The sequence below is a fragment of the Numida meleagris genome, chromosome Z (assembly GCF_002078875.1).
Source record: "Numida meleagris isolate 19003 breed g44 Domestic line chromosome Z, NumMel1.0, whole genome shotgun sequence".
NCBI lineage: Eukaryota > Metazoa > Chordata > Aves > Galliformes > Numididae > Numida > Numida meleagris.
Window position 1 is genome coordinate 49,761,084 of NC_034438.1, and position 19,790 is coordinate 49,780,873.

General features: G+C 36.8%; 1 long non-coding RNA gene across 1 annotated transcript; it reads left to right on the forward strand.

Moving 5' to 3' along the window:
- Positions 409-19,425, forward strand: LOC110390248. The gene is made up of 6 exons (XR_002433654.1): positions 409-673; positions 12,892-13,001; positions 13,977-14,134; positions 16,231-16,360; positions 18,341-18,430; positions 19,384-19,425. It is a non-coding gene; the product is annotated as an uncharacterized LOC110390248 (long non-coding RNA).

Consider the following 19,790-nt stretch of genomic DNA (forward strand, 5'->3'; position numbering starts at 1 on the left):
CAGGGAAGGAACAAGTGCCCAGGTCCCTCAGGAAGGAAACCCTCCCAGCTGCCCAGGGTGAGGTGTGCCCTTACCGGTTCCCTTTGCTGCCACGGCCTCCTGGGTGCTCCAGCTGCCTGAGCCAGGCAGGGCGGGGGAGAAACTCCAGTGGCTCAGGGGACGAGCACTGAGAGTGGCTGTCTGCAGCTCCCAGAGCACGAGACCAGCACCAAGGCTATCCCTGCTGCTTGCTCCAGACCTCACAGACACGCTCAGCTGGAATGCAGGCACAAGACAGCAGAGTGAGACTCTGTGCCTGGCGGCAAGCAGCGAGGGCCATGTGGTCACAATCCACTACTGCGTATGTCACTTTCCCTCATGTAGGGATGTCATTGTCACGGACATCACAATGGGCGATCATCACCTGCAGCACTCCGACCCTAGCAAATGCATCCAGGTTTTCCACAGTGCCTCTGTCCTTTCCATTCCCCACATTGTGTATGGTTGGTGCTGGCAGTTCACAGCAGTGACTGAGACTTTGACTGAATCTCCCCAGGGCCCTGTCAGGTAATCCCAGCCTTAATACATCTCCAGATCCATACTGTATCCAATAGAAGTAGAAGTCTCCAATCAAGATATTAAACAACAGAAAAAGGAAAGCAAATACTGTCTGCAATTTTCACACTTAAGACATGTAAGTTTTCATTTTATATAGAAGGAAGATGCTAAAAAGCAAACTGGCAGAAGTTTGTGAGAAGTCCTTTGCCTGAATTGTTCTTAGATGTATTACATTCATAGTTTCTTCTAAAGGATTCCCGTACTGATGCCTTGCCTCTGAGAGTAAATTTCCTTCACAAACAGATCTGACTCACTTCTGTGTTTATATTACACTCTATCTTGTCTGCAAGATATGGTTAGTAAAAAAGATACTTCTACATATTTTATACATTGCTTTCATTTCAACTGCTCTTGTGTCATAGCTACGTTAACTTTATTGTCAGAAGAAATAGTCAAACAGGTAGAAAAGGCTTTATGCTCATTTGTCCAAAGGTTTCTTGTGTTCTCTGATGGTGTTTCAGAAGACATAGCAGTTGACAACATATTTTGTACTGCTTAATGTTTTTCTGTGTCAAAAGAGCCAAAGTTAAACAAAATATGTCATTCAGTATTCTGGTAAGTTATGCAGTTCCAGAGAATCCTCTATTTTTTAACAGTAATAATAGTACCATCTGTTTCTTTTTCCTATCCATACTTAAAAGAAAATCAGGATCATTTCACAGAAATATGAGCAGTGAATCTGTTGAAAAAAATGAATGTATTGCATTATATTTGAAAATATGAAAGTGCAAAAGTATTATATGAAGGCTCAGATTCTCTAGAAGGTGAAGATTTGAACATACAGAAACTCAACTGATGGCTTCATGGTATAAGGTTACAAGAAGATAGATTGTTCTCTTAAGAATGATGTTCTGACTGGAGATTCTGGCATGTTCTGCTAACATGGTATTTGCATTCATTTTCTTTAACAGCAGTGTGGAGGTTTGCTTTATTTCAGCAACTCTATTATGTTGCTTCTTAGTATTTTAATGAAGTTTTTATAACAGAAAAAAAAATTTTGACCTTTGAAAAAACAAGATTTAAGGCGCAGTCAACTACAAGTATACCGCAGTTACATAATTTTTTTTTTTAAAGTTCTGTCTTTTCAGAATAACACACCCAAGTGTCTATTTTTCACATATTTTTAGTAGGAGTCTTTTACAACAAATAAGAAGATTTCATCTGTAGAAGAAAAAGAAATAAGCAGATACAGAAATTATCTGACTACCAATAATGTATGCACATCAAATATGCATAAACACACAGAATCACACAGAACTGCAGAATTGTTGGGGTTGGAAGGGACATCTAGAGATCACTGAGTCCAGCTCCCCTACCCCATTCCCTACAATAGGTCACACAGGTAGGCATCCAGGAGGGTTTTGAATATCTCCAGAGAATCATAGAATCATAGAATTGCTCAGGTTGGAAAAGACCTTCAAGACCATCAAGTCCAACCACAACCCAACCATACTACCCTAACTCTAACAACCCACCACTAAATCATGTCCCTGAGCACCACATCCAAAAGGTTTTTAAGCACATTCACGGATGGTGACTCAACCACCCCCCTGTGGAGCCTATTCCAGTGCTTAACAACCCTTTCTGGAAAGAAGTTTTTCCTGATATCCAACCTAAACCTCCCCTGGCGCAGCTTGAGGCCATTTCCCCTTGTCCTGTCACCTGTCACCAGCGAGAAGAGACCAACCCCGCTCTCACTGCAACCACCTTTCAGGTATTTGAAGAGAGCAATGAGGTCTCCCCTCAGCCTCCTCTTCCCCAAATTAAACAGCCTCAGTTCCTTTAGTCTCTCCTCGTAGGGCATATTCTCCAAGCCCTTCACCAGCCTTGTTGCCTTGTTGAGATGGAGACTTCACAATCTCTCCAAGCAGCCTGTTCCACTGCTCTGTCATCCTCACAGTTTGTGTTAGTACGGAATTTCCTGTGTTCTAATTTCTGCTTGTTGTCCCTTATTCTACTATTGCTCACCATCAAAAGAGTGCACTTCCATCAACTTAACTCCCACACTTTAGATATTTATAAACAGTTATGAGATCCCCTCTCAGTCTTCTCCAGGCTGAACAGCCCCAGGTCTCAGCCTTTCCTCATACAGGAGGTGCTCCAGGCCCTTTCTCATTTTTGTGGCCCTTCACTGGGCTCTTTCTAGAAATTCCCTGTCTTTCTTGAACTGGAGAGCCCAGAACTGGACACAGCACTCCAGATGTGGCCTCATCAGGGCAGAGTAGAGGGGGAGGATCACCTCCCTTGAACTGCTGGCCACGCTTTTTTTTATACACCCCAGGATACCAGAATAACTTATTGGCTGCAAGGGCACACTGCTGGCTCATGGCCAAGCTGTTGTCTGCCGGCACACTCAGGTCCTTCTCCCCAGAGCTCCTTTCTAGCAAGTCAGCCCCTAACCTGTACTGATTTGTGCAGTTATCCCTCCCCAGGTGCAAACATGTCACATTTCTTTTGTGATGTCAGTGTCGTCTATAGTATTCATGCCGGTGTTAGATGAAGAAGTACACAGACTGTGCACAGATATATAATGAACAAAACTGTGATGAGCCCCACTGCTTTATGTATATATCTGTTGTCTCTGAATACACAGTTTCACAAGGTTTGATGTAGAATTACATTCATTAATCCATGTACTTGTTAGCTTCTTGAAAATCTACTCAGAGACAAGATTTTAAAGCAGAAATGCATTATTTACTGGGCTTAAAAACTGTAGAGCTCCTTTATAGGAAATTAAACTCCAGTGTGATCCTTGAGCTGTCATTTCCTGGTCTGTAGGAAAAAGAATATTCCACAAACAAATACAACAAAATGAGTTTAATGTTGTATGGTATTTTTAAATAGCCTGTTGCAAAGATAATTTTCTTGGACAACAGATCACTGTTTGTCCTTTCTGTACAGTAAAATTAATTACTTATTTTCAGGATATAATATTTCAAAATTTGTGAACTCAAATGATCAATTTCAAATTTTCACACTAAATCTTGTAAGAATTCCTTAAAAGAAATACCATACAGATTGCAAAATGGTTCTGAAATAGTAATAAATCTGTAGGTAAGAAAGCACCTGAATGTTTTTAATCTTGATGAATACATGCATCTTATTTTTAACTACACACTCTATAAACATAGCAGACAACTGCTGTAACATTGACTTCAAAAGCAAGCTCTAAAAGCCAATTTAATAACAATTTATAAACACCTGTCACTTGATATTTAGAAAACTGGCGTATTTATAGGTGGCATTTAATAGCAATTTAATAATTGTGGACTAGAGAAGAAGACATGGAAAACAATTTTAATACTTGTGACTGTTATTCTCCTTGGTGACTTTTTGACACAAAAGGTTTCACAAGGTTTATTCCGATAGCTGCGGAGTTAAAGAAAAAAACAAGCTACCAGCAAACAGACACAAAAATCTATCCCAGCAATAAAGGAATAAGTAACAGTAGCAATCAGATTCTTGGAAAAGCACAGAATTTAAAACTGACATCCAGAATATATTTGTTTAAAGCAAGTAAAAACCTCCAGTTGTAGAGCAGGAGAGAACTTCCTGTTTCAATTCTATTATTTTTGTGGAGATCTGTAAAACTTGCTCCTTAGAGAAATAGCTCAGCATTTATTTAATATAGGTGAACTGTAATTAAACAGCACAATTTTTCATTGTTTCATCTGATGAACAGAGCCATGCCTATTAGAAACCTGTTTGAACCAGTCTTCAAAAGCTTTACCTCGCTGGATCTCAGAGCAAAACAACGCAATAACAAACACACACAATAAAAGTCAACAGAGGAAGAACTGCACACAGGGACACCTTTTTTGTCATGGAATTGAAACATACTGTTGACAGTTTGTACAAAAGACACCACTAGCAAAGGACAAAAACCTTCTTCATAAGAAACACAGAGTGGGTAGGAATAGAAACCTTATGTAAGCAGGCAGATGAGAAACAGAAGTGGGACGTGTGCATCCACTACAGGTGTCTGAGAGGTGTGCTATTTTACCTTCACTGTGGCTCACTTCTCTCTCACCGCTCTTAAGAGGTTTCTTGGAGTAGATTCTCCTGAGTGTACTGTGAGCAGGACTGACGACCACTGCAAGGTCTTTGAATCAGTGTTGTCTGTCGTTTCTTAATGTTGGCATGATCTGAAAAATTAAGGTGAACATTTTGATCTCTGATTACCAAAATACAAAAGAAATTCAGAATATTTCTCACTGTAAAGTGATCTTTGGGGAAAGGTCGCTTACTGCAAAGATAGTTTTTATTTTTTTTAAGATGACATGTTTCTATTTCAGGAACTGAAGAACTAGCCTTGATTCCTTCTAGCATAAGAAAGTAGTAGAGATTGCTGAACACAAACTGAACATTATCTAATAGTTACCCTATTGCTGGTTAATAGATTTGTTGCTTTCTTTATTTTGCATTTTATTCATGCCATTTCTAGAAATGGGATTATATTCCTATGTTTTTTATTTGTCTTTATGTTTTGATTAAGTTACTTTCATTGCCATCAGAGGAAATTATTGCTTAACTTTTACCTACAAAGGACAGAGGCATACAGCTTTAGACTACAAATGCCCAGAGTTTAAGCCGCCCTTTGCAAGAGAGCCAACACCTAATTTTTCATATTACATTTTATTTCATAATGTTGAAAGCATGAGGAGTTGTAATTTAATTACTAAAATTGGAAAATTAAGAATAGTATTTTTAACTAAAAATCAGCTCTACACTGTAAAACCTATCATTTTCTTTCATATTGGAAGCATAAAATTGATAAGGTCCTAAGGTAAGGATTTCTAAATCGACTTTTTTTTTTCTAAGAGATAGATATCAATTTTCCATAAGATTGATATATTTCTGTTAATTAGATGATGGCTGATGATGAGTATACAGGTCTTTCCATTCAGCTACTCTGTATAATTTTTCTAGGCTTCCAGTAAAAACTGTTGTCATCTGCTGCTTCTCAGGCCATGTCAGATTTTTCAAACAATAGCCTGTGGTAGTTTTAGTTTCTAAATGTGTTTTTAAAGCGGAGCAGAGAAGGGATAAACTACTTACAATGTCAGGGTGACAGTATATTCCTAGATTGTGATTATGGAGCAGAGATGACAAGTTCTGGTTTTCAGCCCGTTTTACATTTGTGCTTAGATATTTGCACACTTCTGATGCGTGGAAATCCAATCTCTTATGGTGTTTCTAACATCTCTTCTTAAATATCTGGGATTTGATGGAATCTTATAGTAACCTTGAGCCTGTACAGCTCCCAGATACATGTCTGATGTGATTTGAGCATGATGATTATGTTGACTTTTGTAATGAGAGGTGAAGATAAATTGATAAGTTCTACAACACTTCTATGAAATTTAGCAGAACTTTTTAAGTTTTCAAAAGTGGAAGGGTTCGGAAAGATTTTGTCAAAACATAGCTTCCAGGTTTGGACACTTGAAATGAAGAATAACTGAGACTTGAGTTTACTTGAGCAGAAGTCATTTTACATGTTCAGGTTATTTAATCAGCCACATTTAGTTCAGCTCCTTTAAAAACAGATAAGTAACCCTAAGATTATTTTAAATATAATAATTTGTTCATAAATGTAGTTCCAATCTATGACAAAACTCAAACTCAGCATTTCTGATTTATAATTCAAGATTTCAATGATTCTTATTAAACTATAATACAGTGTGACTTCCATATAATATTATTCTATGGTATACTGTTGGATGTCCTGTTTTATATAGTACTTGACATGCTTCCATTTTAACAAAAATTTACAAGCTGATACAGAGTTCTATTCCTATTTTCCCTTCTTCTCTCATGTTGTACCATGCTACTCACTGTTCCTGAAATTCAGACACTAACGTCTTATTCCAGATATCAAGAAAATCAGGATGTGTAGTGGCCAACAGTGAAATGCTTCATTTAGAATTTAGTTTCATGAAGAAACTGAAGGCATGGAAATAGTCTGCTGCCAGTAGAAGGGGGGAATCTGCTCCCTATATCTTGATGCTTGATCTCAAGGTCTGTTCTTTGCCTTGAGACAACTCAGCAATCTCCCTTAACGTACATATTCATACTGACTTATATAAAGAGAGCTCACTAAATCTGCAGAAAGCTAACTTAACCAAAGAAAATGTGTATTGCTTATGATGGGTTTACCTCATGATTATGTGGTGGAAGAAAAATAAAACATTAAATATGTAGATCAGGGAGAAAATCAGCAGAGGTAGAAGCAGGAGATGCAAGGAATGGAAACCATACACAGGTGTGAATTGTCTTGCACAGCATTCAGTCACAGGAGCCAAGCAGAGTCTGGCCTTTGAAGATGTTTGGAAAGAAACTCTATACAAGTGAGACAGTCTATTCTGTTTCAATAAACTTGTCATTTTAAACAATGCTTTTGAAAGTTTTCAGAACTTGAGGTAGGCTTTCCTCAGCCGTGAACCTTATAGCAAACTTATATGCCTTTCAGATAGGTTCATATTTTGTGCTGAGAGAAAAATAGATAGTATAAACCTTATTAAACTAAATTATCAAAGCCACTTGTTTTAGGAATGATGTGAAAACCTTAAGGCCTACTGTAGAGACCCGTTCATTTGAACTAACGTAGTGACAATAATATATGGACTAATTAATGACAGAAAATATTTTCTTGGCATTTGTGATAGTACAACTAAGATAACTCAGGTATTTTGAGTTTCATTTTAGACTGTTTACCTCCAAATTCCAAAAATGATAGAAAAACAGCCTCCTTTTTTGCTTGAGTTGAAGCCTGAGCAATACTTTTTCAAATGAATCAGTGTTCTAATGGCTGAGAGAGACAAGGGCAAGCAAAACAAAGAAAAATATGGTAGTTAAATTTTACCTGTAGATATCTTGGAGGTAATGTAAATTGCAGTTAATATAATCTTATAACGAGAGAAGAAAGGTTGCTAATGAGTAAAATGAGGTTTTGGAAAGTGTTTCATTTTGAAATGAACATCTTCACATCCAGATTTTCTCATTCTTAGAGATATTTAAGCAATTTTGGTGTTTGCATGTAACTGTTTTATCTTTTTGTTCTTCTATTCTTTTGGTGTCAGTCTGCTTTTACTTCTGCCAGTTTTGATGAGTAATAATCCCTGCACTGATGTTGATAGATGGCCAGTAATAAAGATTTCTGACATCTTACTCTAGGAGAACAAACAAAAGAAAAGTTATTGCCTAGGGTCTGAATCAAGTGACATGTGCCTCATTTTTCCAAGTATAAGGAATGTGCTATCTTCAGGCTGTTCTGTTTCTCTAGAGAACCGTGGTCTCATGAACCTTGTTCAACAACATTATGCAGCCTGAGCAAAGAATTCAAAAAAATTTTTGAGCAGGAAAATCACTTTTCATAAAATTTACCATTAGACAGAGTTTATAGAGACCCAGCTCTTGTTCTGTGAGGTTAGGTATGTTTAAATACTATTACTTGCTAAAAGAAGTTCCAAATGGTTCTGTACAACCATAATTTTCATTGAATGCTGCCACATTACACAAAGACTGCTCCAAAAGTAATGCTTCTTATTTTATTATGTTGGCCCACAACATCAAAGGTGGATGTTGGTGGTATAGCAGTAGAAGCCAAACCTTCCTGCCAATACTGTTACAATGTGTTGGCATCAGACAGATGGCAGCAGAGGGGCAGTGTGACAAAATCGCATCTGACATGGAAGTGCAGATGAAGCAAAAGTGTGTCATTGAATTTCTCCATGTGGAAGAAATTGCAACCACTGACACTCTGGAGGGAAGGGATGCTATCCAGAGGGACCTGGACAGACTTGAGAGATGGGCCCATGCCAATCATATGAAGTTCAACAAGGCCAAGTGCAAGGTCCTGCATCTGGGTTGGGGCAGTCTCAAGCACAGACACAGGCTGGGCAGAAAATGGCTTGAGAGCAGCCTTGAGGAGAAGGATTTGGGAGTGTTGATTGATGAGAGATTCAACACAAGCTGGCAATGTGTGCTTGCAGCCCAGAAGGCCAACCGTATCCTAGGTTGCATCAAGAGAATTGTGACCAGCAGATCGAGGGAGGTGATCCTGCCCCTCTTGTGAGTCCTCATCTCAAGTACTGCGTCCAGTTCTGGGGCCCCCAACACAAGGACATGGATTTGTTGGAACGGGTGCAGAGGAGGGCCACAAAGATGATCAGAGGGCTGGAGCAACCCTCCTTTGAGGACAGGCTGAGAGAGCTGGGGCTCTTCAGCCTGGAGAAGAGAAGGCTCGGCATGGAACGGTTTATAAGGGCAGCTAGCAACAGGATGAGGGGAAATTGTTTTTAAACTGGAAGATGGTCTTAAAGTCCAACCCAAACCATTCTATAATTTTATGATTATTCATGGAGATAATGGATGTTAGCACAGTGAGGCAGAGTGGTATGTTTCAGCAACATGAAAGATAGACAACGTTTTGTACAGCCATGAAGATTGTTACAAGCAAGGCATGCAGGCTCTTGTTCATTGCTGGTGAAAATGCATAGCTAATGGTGAAGGAAATGTTGATAAATAGTGTTTTGTAGCTGAGAATTTGCTCAAGCAAGTAGAGTTTCTGTGCTGACTGTACCTGTTGTAGTTTCCATGGAAATAAATAGGAGGCATTACTTTTGGAGTAACCCACATACTACAACTTGGAATACTGAAGTATTTTAATACTAGTGATAGCTACAGAATGGAAAAAGATTTGTTAAATAATCACTTATGCTCTTCAAAGAAAAAAAAAGATCAGAGGTGCTTGTTTGATAATGGAAAATTGTTTCCTCCTCTTGGAAGAGAGAAGCTCTTTGGAAATTAAGAACAGTTAGTATTTGTATTGTTGCTTGGAGCCAAGTCACATTTTACTGCAGAATGTAGTGAAATCTTCATGTCCATTTTTTCAGTCTAGAGATGTTTGTTAATGTTTAAAGGGTACTGTGGATTCCAAATAAGCAGTAAGGGTTGTTGCATTTCATAATCAGGATTATTTAGTTGCTAAACCAAATGACTGGGTATTTCATACACCACTGATGTCTGCCTGGTAAGCACCTTCATCATGTCTAGAGTTTAAGCTACTGCTAAAAAGAGTTCAAGGCATATTCTAGAAAAAGAATGAAACAAAACCACAGACATATTTATAAAGTGTTTTTAGTACACTTAAAATGAGCAAGATTTGCTTCTTTCATGGAAAAGGCAGAGAAATGTTTGAGCAGAAGTATCAATAATTCATATTAGAAATGAATTGTGATCTGTAGACTATGTGGTATGACCTGATGGTGTCACAGCCAACTTATATGTGTGCCTAAGAAACTCACATTAATTAAAGTCCTGTATTTATATTTCTTTAGAGAGTATTCAGCCTTTGCTTGCTAACATTTTAGATTACATATATGCAGATATTGTTTCCTTAACTTTTTTTTTTGCTTATTCATTGAAAATCTAGACTGGCTAAAGCTTTTGCCCAGAACTGAGCTCCAAAGTCTATATTTAACTAGACATATTAGACATAAAATACTGAAATAGTCAAGATAAGGTCAAGACCTTACAGCATCATGGAATGGCAATGAGCAAGGTTTGTTTTTTTTTAAGCAGGTATTATGCTAAGTATTGTAAATTGTTGAAAAAATTCAAAACTTCTTTTATATTTGTATTTGTATTTGTATATTAATTTTTAAATATAACATTATAATATTTAAAAAATTATCTGAATATTTAACCCAAAATGTTGTTCTTCTGATAAACTTAGTGTTTACAGACAGATGTAGAGTGAGCATCTTAATGTCTTATTGCATTGTTACTCAGTTCTACTCAAGCAAACCTCTGAGGCAAAGAAAGTCAAATAATGATAATGACAAAAAGGAAAAGAACTCATGTCTTCAGCTTCTGCTACAGAGATTGCAATACATGCAATGAGAAAGAAAGAAAGAAAGAAAGAATATGGCCTTTCAAAGGCACAAAAACTAAATAAGTCTGCCAGTAGAATTTACTCCAAATTTCTGGGCAAAATTCTATGTCCAAAATATATGAAGTTCAGCTAAAATGATCAGTTCAGAGAATGGATTTGTAGACAAGGAAAGCAATTGAATTTCCACTTATTTTACTTAGTAATTATAGTAATTTGTCCAACAAAATTAACACTGTGACTTAGTCTACAGACTGTATAGTCTGTATACAAATAGACAATCAGAAAACTTCAGATATTTAGACATATATTACTTAGTTTTCTTTGACGTATTGAGTTTCTTGCATGATTAACTGCATAAATCTATTAAAACTATCAACTTTTTCCATTTTCTTCTGTGCTAGAAAATTCTTCTTTTTATATCCCTAGTGAACCTGTGAATTTGCTAATTACTTACATTAGATTTCAAGAGCATGTTGTAGAATCCATTGATTCTAGCTACTGGATCAAATTACTTTTTCTGAGAGCACAGGGTATGGAGGTCTTCTGCCATTTATATGCAGGGTGTATTTATGGAAACAACACTGTGTGTGCAAAAGAGCAACTGTAAATGATGAGTCAGGCCTGCAGTACAATAGACATGCTTCAGATTTGTTGCCCAACCCTGACAGTTCATTTGCTGGAGGGGATGATGTAGACAAACCAGAGCCCTCTGTCAAGTCTTTTCAGGGTTTCTTCTTGTCTTTCACAATGTGGAACATCAAGCCAGAAGGGAATTTTGTTGTAAATCAGTTTTTATGACTTCAGGTATTTCCTGTGATGTGAATTTCAGAGAAGCTAGCTAGGGGAATTAAAGTATAGAGAATTTTCCAAGCTATCTATTAGTCTAGATGGAAACGGACAGGTAAAGGAGTAATTTTTGAAGGTGGACTTTTATCTTTAATTTGCATTTCCTCAGGGGCATATTATTTGCTGGGATGCAAGCTTACTTTTCACTTTTACATGCATATTCATATGGTAAGATGTCTAAAATGAATTACTGGTTACTACTCTTTTTTTCTATAATAACAGTGTTGTATGGGATAGTCCACTGAGATATTCTTTACATTACATGATAATGGAGATGTCTGCCTTGCAGAATCCACACTAGAATAAACATGAAATGTCATTTTAGAGTCATCTTGTGTTGAAACCAAGAAGTAGATCCAAGACTAAAACATATAAATTGATTACTTGAAATCAGACTAAGTCCTTTATGTAACATAAGTGCATATAAGCAAGAAATTAGTTTAAAATCCTTTGTATATATTTCTATCAGAGTAGTTTTCTTCTTTATGTGTATATACCTGACTGATGTGGTTTAACCCAGCAGGTGGCTCAGCACAGTCATGCTGTGTGGTCCCAGTGGGATGGGGGAGAGAATCGGGGAAAAAAAAGTAGAACTCATGGGTTGAGATGTAACTATTTACTACGATAGAGAAAAGGAAAAGGATAATAGTTATGATTATACATAAGTATATTTGAATGCGTATAACATGTGATGCACAAGCAATTGCTCTCCAGCTTCTGACCAGTGTGCAGCTAGCTCCCTGAGCAGCAGAAAAGACAGATGAACTCCCACTCCCTTCAGAACTCCTTCCACTGGATGTCATGTGGTATGCAGTACCCCCAAGTCAACTGTCCTAATTCTGTTCTCTCCCAGCTCCTTGCTCCCTTTGCTGAGAATGGCCTTGGCTCTGTACAGCACTGCTTAGCAGAAACTATAAACATCAGTGTGTTATCAACATTGTTTCTTCTCCTAGAACCAAAAACATAGCATCATACCAGATATTCTGAAGAAAAATCCATCCCAGCTGAAACAAAGACACTAATCTCCATTATTTATATTATAAAACCAAACCTTTGCAAATGTAAATATTTTTAAAAAGAATGAAGACCTATTGAGTTGTATGGAATTAAACGGAAGAGAATGGCAGTTCTGAATATAAAAGATTCCATCAGATAATCTCAAATAGATCAACCTTGACTTTTGAAGAAAAACACAGGCTGTTCATCAGATAAAATTTAAATGAAGGAAAAAACCCTCTTATTTTACTATGTTAGGCAACATGGTAGTTTGGATTATGACTGAAGATAGTATGCTGATTCTATTTAATTTTTCTCTCTTAGTCATTGCAGTCTGAAATAGTTGAGATTATATTTTTTTCCTCAAAAATGCTCTATTTCAAACAGAAACTGATGTAGAGACATGGTTGAGACTGGGAATTGGAGGACAAGCTGGAAGATCATCACGATGGCTTCTGCTGCTTGTCTGTTCTCAGTTTTATCACTGGCTTACAGTGTGACTTGGGACAAAAATAGTTTCCCCTCTGAATGTCTTGGTTTCTCCATTTTTAATACAGGATTAATAGCTTAATCACTGGCCAACTGTTGGGCTGTAGATGGTTGTTTATTCCTCTTCCTGAGAACACATTGGAAGACTCTGCAAGTGTGCTGGTTTGGACAGCTTACTGTGAGTTCATATATTCTACTGATGTATCTAAATCTCATTCAGATAAATATTCTGATCTACAGATCAACTGTTAAATACCATACCTTTGTAGCTGTTAAATATCATACCTTTGTAAATCAAACATCATAGGTCAAACTGAACAATAGAAGCTGAAAATAACACTGACTACATATGAGCTTTATCAACTTACCTAAGGCCATTTAACATAAAACATATAATTCTGGCTTTTTGAAGTAGACAATTATAAACAGTTTCTCAGAATTACATAAGAGTTTGGAAGACTGAAAAGAACAACATGATTTGTAGCTGGTTAAGATAGTATTAGTTCTCTGCAGGCTGCCTTATTTATTAGAGTGAAGTTTCAGTGATGCTTCTACATATTTTTATAATAAACTTCTACTTAACTAATTTGGGATGTTTAAATAAATCATTCAGCAAGCAGAGTTCCTTACATGTGATTTTTAATTTTTTGAAAATATTAATGCAATCTTGACATTCATTTGACACTGAATTTTTGAAGAAATGAATTTCAGAGCAATTCTGAGCTCTAATATATATATAGAAAAAAATCTCTTTAAGATGAAGCACATTTCCCATAGAGTTGATTGATGAGAGTAATGATAGTCCTTAAGTTACTATAGTGTTGAGTTTTTTCTTCCCTCCGTGTAGAAAGTATATTTTAGTCATTTCCAATACAAAGTATTAGGATACCATTCAGTAGCATTTGAGAATGTGATTTCTAAAATTTTTATTATCACCATTCTCATTCATGCGAGGTGAGATTTTTGGGTCCTTATTTCTTACAATAATGATTTTTTGCTTTGTGTGTTTCTGAATTATTAATAATTCAAATTGTGTCTGTGCTACTCAGGATTAGTTTGCCTCTAACTGACATCTTTTTTTTTTTTAATGATGGTGTTGCTTAATATACTGCTAATATACTTACCTGTCTCTTCCAACTTGGTGGGTTGCAAGTAAGGTCAATCTTTGGAATCCCACCAAAAAGGGCAAACCGAGAGGAAAGAGAAGAAGAGAGAGAGACAGAAATTTAAAGACAGATATAGTTCACTATTCCTGGATTCAGCATTGTCAGGAGTCTGGGATGTTCATCTGTGGATGTTGGGTCAGTGAAGGTAAACATGCATGTTCTCTGTTATATAGTCTTGTTGGTTTGAGACTACCACTGGGGTGGCACTCTACTTATGTCTAGAAGATTTGAGGGTCTTTGACGTGGGGCTTTGGTGGTCATGCACTGCCTCTTCCCTTTTCTGATGTTTACCAGCCATGAGTAGTCATGAGAGGAAGTGAAGATAAACAGCCCATCACTCTATCTCTGCAAAGTGATGTTGCATAGATTTACATCTTCAAACTTGAGTCAATGAGGCAGACAGCCATTAGGGCTAGTTGTGTGAGTCAGCAAGCTACTTGTACAGTCCTTAAGGAATGTTCCATTCTGTCTAGTTGTTTGAGCCACGAAGTACCTTGCAAGGCTCAGACCTTGCCTTTTTAAGCTTTCAAACTCAAGTGTGATGTACTGCCCTATAAAGCTATTTTTCATTATGCTTTAAATTTTGAGTGAATATTTTCCTGGCAGCACTTTGAAACAGTCAGAAATTTGAAGCTAACATGAAGTAACATTTCTGAATTTGATGAAATAAAAGTAAGGATAATCAACAAGCCTTATCTGAATATGAAGAATATGACTGTGATGTTCTATAGATACAGACATTCTTTAGTGTTACATAGTTCCTGTAGTTTATAAATCCAGTCTGATCCATGTACTTTGGAGAAAGGCACTGAGAAGAGAACAATATGCCAATAGTAATGTATCAGCAATTTCCAATGCTTAAGTTACCTTTCATCCTGACTTCCATCCTCCCTTTGTTATCAGTGTTTTTCAATTTTATTTGAACATAACTGCTACAATATGCTGTTCAATTTGTGACAATGTTATTCAGAAGAGAGAAACTTTCTTATTGCAAAAATTACACAGGTTATTTACACTGTTTTGTCTTCTGAGTTTTAATTTCTTAAATTATTCTTAAATTATTATAGACAACAACTTTGTTATTTAAGGAATGCTGAGCCCTAAGTTATATAAAAAAGTTGTCAAAATTTTATGATAAACTATATCATTGCCTCAGGGGAAAATCATTAAATAACTTGCATGATGAGCTACATCAGCTCCTCATTTAATAATGAGAACAATTGAAATTCAGATTAATTTAGTGACATTCAAGAAAGGTGTTTTCCCCTCATTTCCGTCACCAGTGATATTGCAATTAGTACTGTTATGGCCAGACCGTGCTTATGCCTACTGTGGGAGCAGCATTGCAGGCTGTAAGGGACAAGCCCCAAGTGACTGTTAGTGCGAGCTCAGACAATGCCCGGAGAAACAATTATGCTGCAGGGAGGAAATGGTGTTCCTTCCCTTAATTGGATTGATGTCTCAACCGTTCCTGGAAGAATCCAGCACAACGCCCAAGAAATGGGCAAGTCATGGGACGGTGTCCAATGTCTTAGCTGGTGTCTGGAGTCTCAACCAGCCCTGGAACTGGAGCCAACTTCAGACATAAATAAGGGCTAGAGGGAAGCATTCTTTCTTCATTTCCTTGGTTACTACAGATAGGAGCTGGGGCGCTGCCCCTCTCTCCTTTTCCTTCATTCTATGCCACATGGAATGCCCCTGTCTGCAGGCCAAATGGATCCTGGTATTATCTTTTTCTCTCTTTCTCTTAAGGTTATTAACTCAAGGCTCACTTGAAGTTCCTATAAGACCACATAGCTTAGGCAGATATAATTTTGGGAGGGCCAGTGCCGACAGGATAAATGTTTTGTAGAAATTACCTATTAAAGTTGATGTTTTTTCCCCTTATATATAGACCTTGAGTGTCATTTTACCTTAGCCTAGCCAGAGGTATTTGTGAATCTGATCACCTCCTCTCCCTTCACAGGCAGGCCGTGACACAGGCACACTATGCAGTCGGTGTAACTGTTTCCATGGGTTGTTGTATATATAATAAATATGGCTTTAATAAGTGAGACAGAAGGTCCGTCTAGTACAGTGTCTGACAAACACTAAATTGAGTGCCTCAGGTAGTGTACAAGAGCCAGACAAGCATTTCTGACAATTCTCATGCCCCCCATTTTGTCCCAATCTGTCAGTCTTTACAGCTCATAGATTTTCACAGATATTTTGTGATTATTTTTGTTTGTTTGTTTTTTAAAGTTTTTAATGAGTACCAAATGCATCCCTGTATCCTGATGATGCTGAGCAGCTTCCTTTAAACTTGAGTATCCTGGCACACTTGGTAAATGATGGCAAAGAGCTCCACAGCTTAAATACACACTGAATAAAGGTACTATTTATTTTATTTACTTTTTAACTTCTTGTGTTTATTTGATGTCCTTCAGTTCTTATGCTGAGCAAGCTAGTGAAAGACCAGCTAATGTTTGTCGTCTTTATGACAGTAATGGTTTTACAGGCCTGAATTCTGTCCACTCTCAGTTGTCTTGTTTCTAGGCTGATTAGGCCAAGTCTAACTAGTTCTTTTGTTCATGTGAACCTATGAGGAACCTTTCCATGAAAGTTTTTGAGATTCTGGACCTCTGTGTACATTCAGCGTGAAAGGAATGAAATGCAGACTATTTAAGTGTTTCTTGCACTCCCCAGGACAGTCACATGCTGTCCTGGGGAGAGGCAAAACAACTTTCCTGTTTTTAGCATGAGTGGATGTTAGAATTTACATTCTCTGATTCCATAATCAGGCTGCATGTTATGGAATAGAAAGTTACGGGGAAGTTTCACTGAAGTTTCAGTGATGTATATTTATCTGGGGATGATGTGCATCCACAGTTCCCAACATACAGAGGAGGAGGTCTTGTAACAATCATTTTTAATGAATATTTTAGCTTTCTAATAATATCTCTGGGTTTAAGGACCAGCTGAAAGTAGTTTGTGTAGCTTGTATGAAATTAGCAGTGCTATGGCAGAGGTAAGTCCTGCTCAGCTGGTAAATTTGTTCAGGATTAGATCTTTATCAGATACATCATTACAACCCACTTTCCCCCCTTCTAATTTTTAATATTTACTGGCGCAATTTTTAAAGATAAAATATCTATGTACTAAAATACAAAGATATATGTGTATATGTATATAAGTTTTAAAACTTTGAAAACTATTGCTTCTATTTCCAGTATCCTTTTCTGACTCTTCTGTGTCTTCTTGTGACTGGTACTGCTCTCTGGTGTTCAGTGGTGGTATATGGAAGAAGACTCTGCATATGGTGAAATAATTTTTGGTGTACCACACTGGCATATTTCTTTCCTCTAACAGATTAAATGATCAATTACTGAAAATGCACTGTTTAAAAGATACAATTTTTTTCATATTAGGAGGTGGGATTTCTGAAGGTTGGCATCTTTTGGTGGCTCATCATGACTTGCAATCAACAATGAACTAATTGTAGTTAGCTTTCTAGCGATACAGTGCAATGTTGGGGAGGATGTCTGACCATAGTCCTGGAATCAACCAAGAATAAGACTGTGACTGCCACTATACAGATTTCTGACAAGATACCAACACACTAATGTAGAGTAACAAGTGCATGAAGCCAGCTGTGTCAAGGACAGATTTATTTCTCAAATTCCCTTTTGGAAGTGCAGCTGCTTATTACAGGCTTGTTAGTGGTAAAAAGAGCACTACGTTATTATGAGTACTCTTTCAGTGTTGCCCAATGCAATTCTGTTATGTGCAATTCTGTTGTGTACAGAGCAACCCAGAGAGCAGAATCAAAAATATCTAATTAAAAAATATATACTACAATATGTAAATATATACATATATATGTATTTGTAAGTTTTATATATTCATTCTTCCCTAGTAGAAATTGACAAGATTAAAAATGATGAGTTTTTACATCAGCTGAAATAGAAGAACGGCCGAATTAGTTTATATGGAGCTGTATGATGAGCATATGTAATTTGATCTCATGTTCCCGAGAGCACATTTCTTTTTCCCTTGAGTAGAGGTGGAAACTACAGCTCATTTTGAGTTAGCTTGTTCAGCAATTAAGAGATGGTAAAATTTTTGTTAAATGCTAGGAATTGTTCCGCGCTTCTTTTTTAATTTAATGAATCAAAAGCTTTTAAAAGAGTACATAGCTGATGACTTTTCTCCCAGAGGGTTAGTAGAAATGTATTTCTCACTGCTTAATCTATTTTGGGAAATAAATAGTCATGAAAGAACACTATTTGCTGATATTAAACCCATTATTATCATCATGAATGTTTTAAGAAAATGAAAAATCTTTTTCAGTATTTCTCTTTATCCTGAACAGACTGATATATAGCAACTTGTGATGTTTAACGTCCTTCAGATACCTGCAAGCTTTCTTGGAACCAGCCTGCTTTCTCGGAAAATCCCAATGGTGAGAAGTAATGACAATATGCAAATAACGAAAATCTTTCATTAGTATGATAACCATCAAACTATTATATTATTGATGCTAGTAAATATCCATGGTTACCGTACTTACTGTTCTTCCAGTTTAACTTTGTCAATTTAAATCTGATTGTCTTACTATTATTTCTACTCTTTCTATTATTTAGTTTTGCCTGTTTCTTCCAAGGCAGAGAAAATTAATTGCTTGCTAATATAAACAAAACTGCTCACCTGTTTTTTAAGGACAGAAGTGTTATTAAAACAATTCAGTACCTTTCAAAAGTGTTCATAATAGAAGGAACACCCTCTATGAAAAATAGTAGAATTAAAATGTCAGTTCTTTGTTGCGGCAGATGTTATTTTGTGTTAGATTAATAGTAGCATTCACTGGAAGAGAACATCTATGTCTGATGGAACAAATTTTGTGATTTTTCCCCTATATTCTAAATAAAACCAAAATTCTTACATGCCTCAGTTCATCTTGCTTACAGATTCTATATTTAATTATTTTATGTGCATTTTTCACAGTGTAGTTCTATTTCTTAATGAATACATGCAGTTGAAATGTGGCATTCTCCCCTGCCTCCAAAAGATGGATATTCAGTTCAGTACATCCAGTTTATAAATTAATTTCTTATTCTGCATAAAAAAATCTCTGAACTTTACATAGCACTTTATTCAAAAAAGTTCTTTTGTATTTCAGCATTTCACTGTTTTGTATGTTCACTTCTCTGAGTTTTGAACTTTCACGGTTCTCTGATATTCTGTTTGTTTTCCTCAAATGTGAAGGCATTGTTCAATTTACAGACCAGGAAGGCTAAGAGTAGATTATGAGTAGAAGAATTTGAGCATTAAACATTGTGTTATCAGATGATTAGATAAACAGTGAACAAATGAATTTTATGTCCTATTGTATGTAAAAGCATCATTTCTTTCTAGGTATTTGATGGAAGCCTTTTCTTCAGTAAATATATGAAGATCCACAGGAGAGAAGAAAAAAATCCCTGCCTAGCAAAACTATATATTTTTTTCTAAGATGAAATGTTGCATTTGTTTTGAGATTTTAAATAAAGCTGAAGTTGATATCTTCCCATCATGGAATCTTCAGTCTTAGAATCATAGAATCATAGAATGTCCTGGGTTGAAAAGGACCATAATGATTATCTAGTTTCAACCCCCCTGCTGTGTGCAGGGTGTCCAACCACTAGACCAGGCCACATCCAGCCTGGCCTTGAATGCCTCCAGGGATGGGGCATCCACTACCTCTCTGGGCAACTTGTTCCAGTGTGTCACAACCCTCTGTGTGAAAAACTTCCTCCTAATATCTAACCTAAACCTCCCCTGTC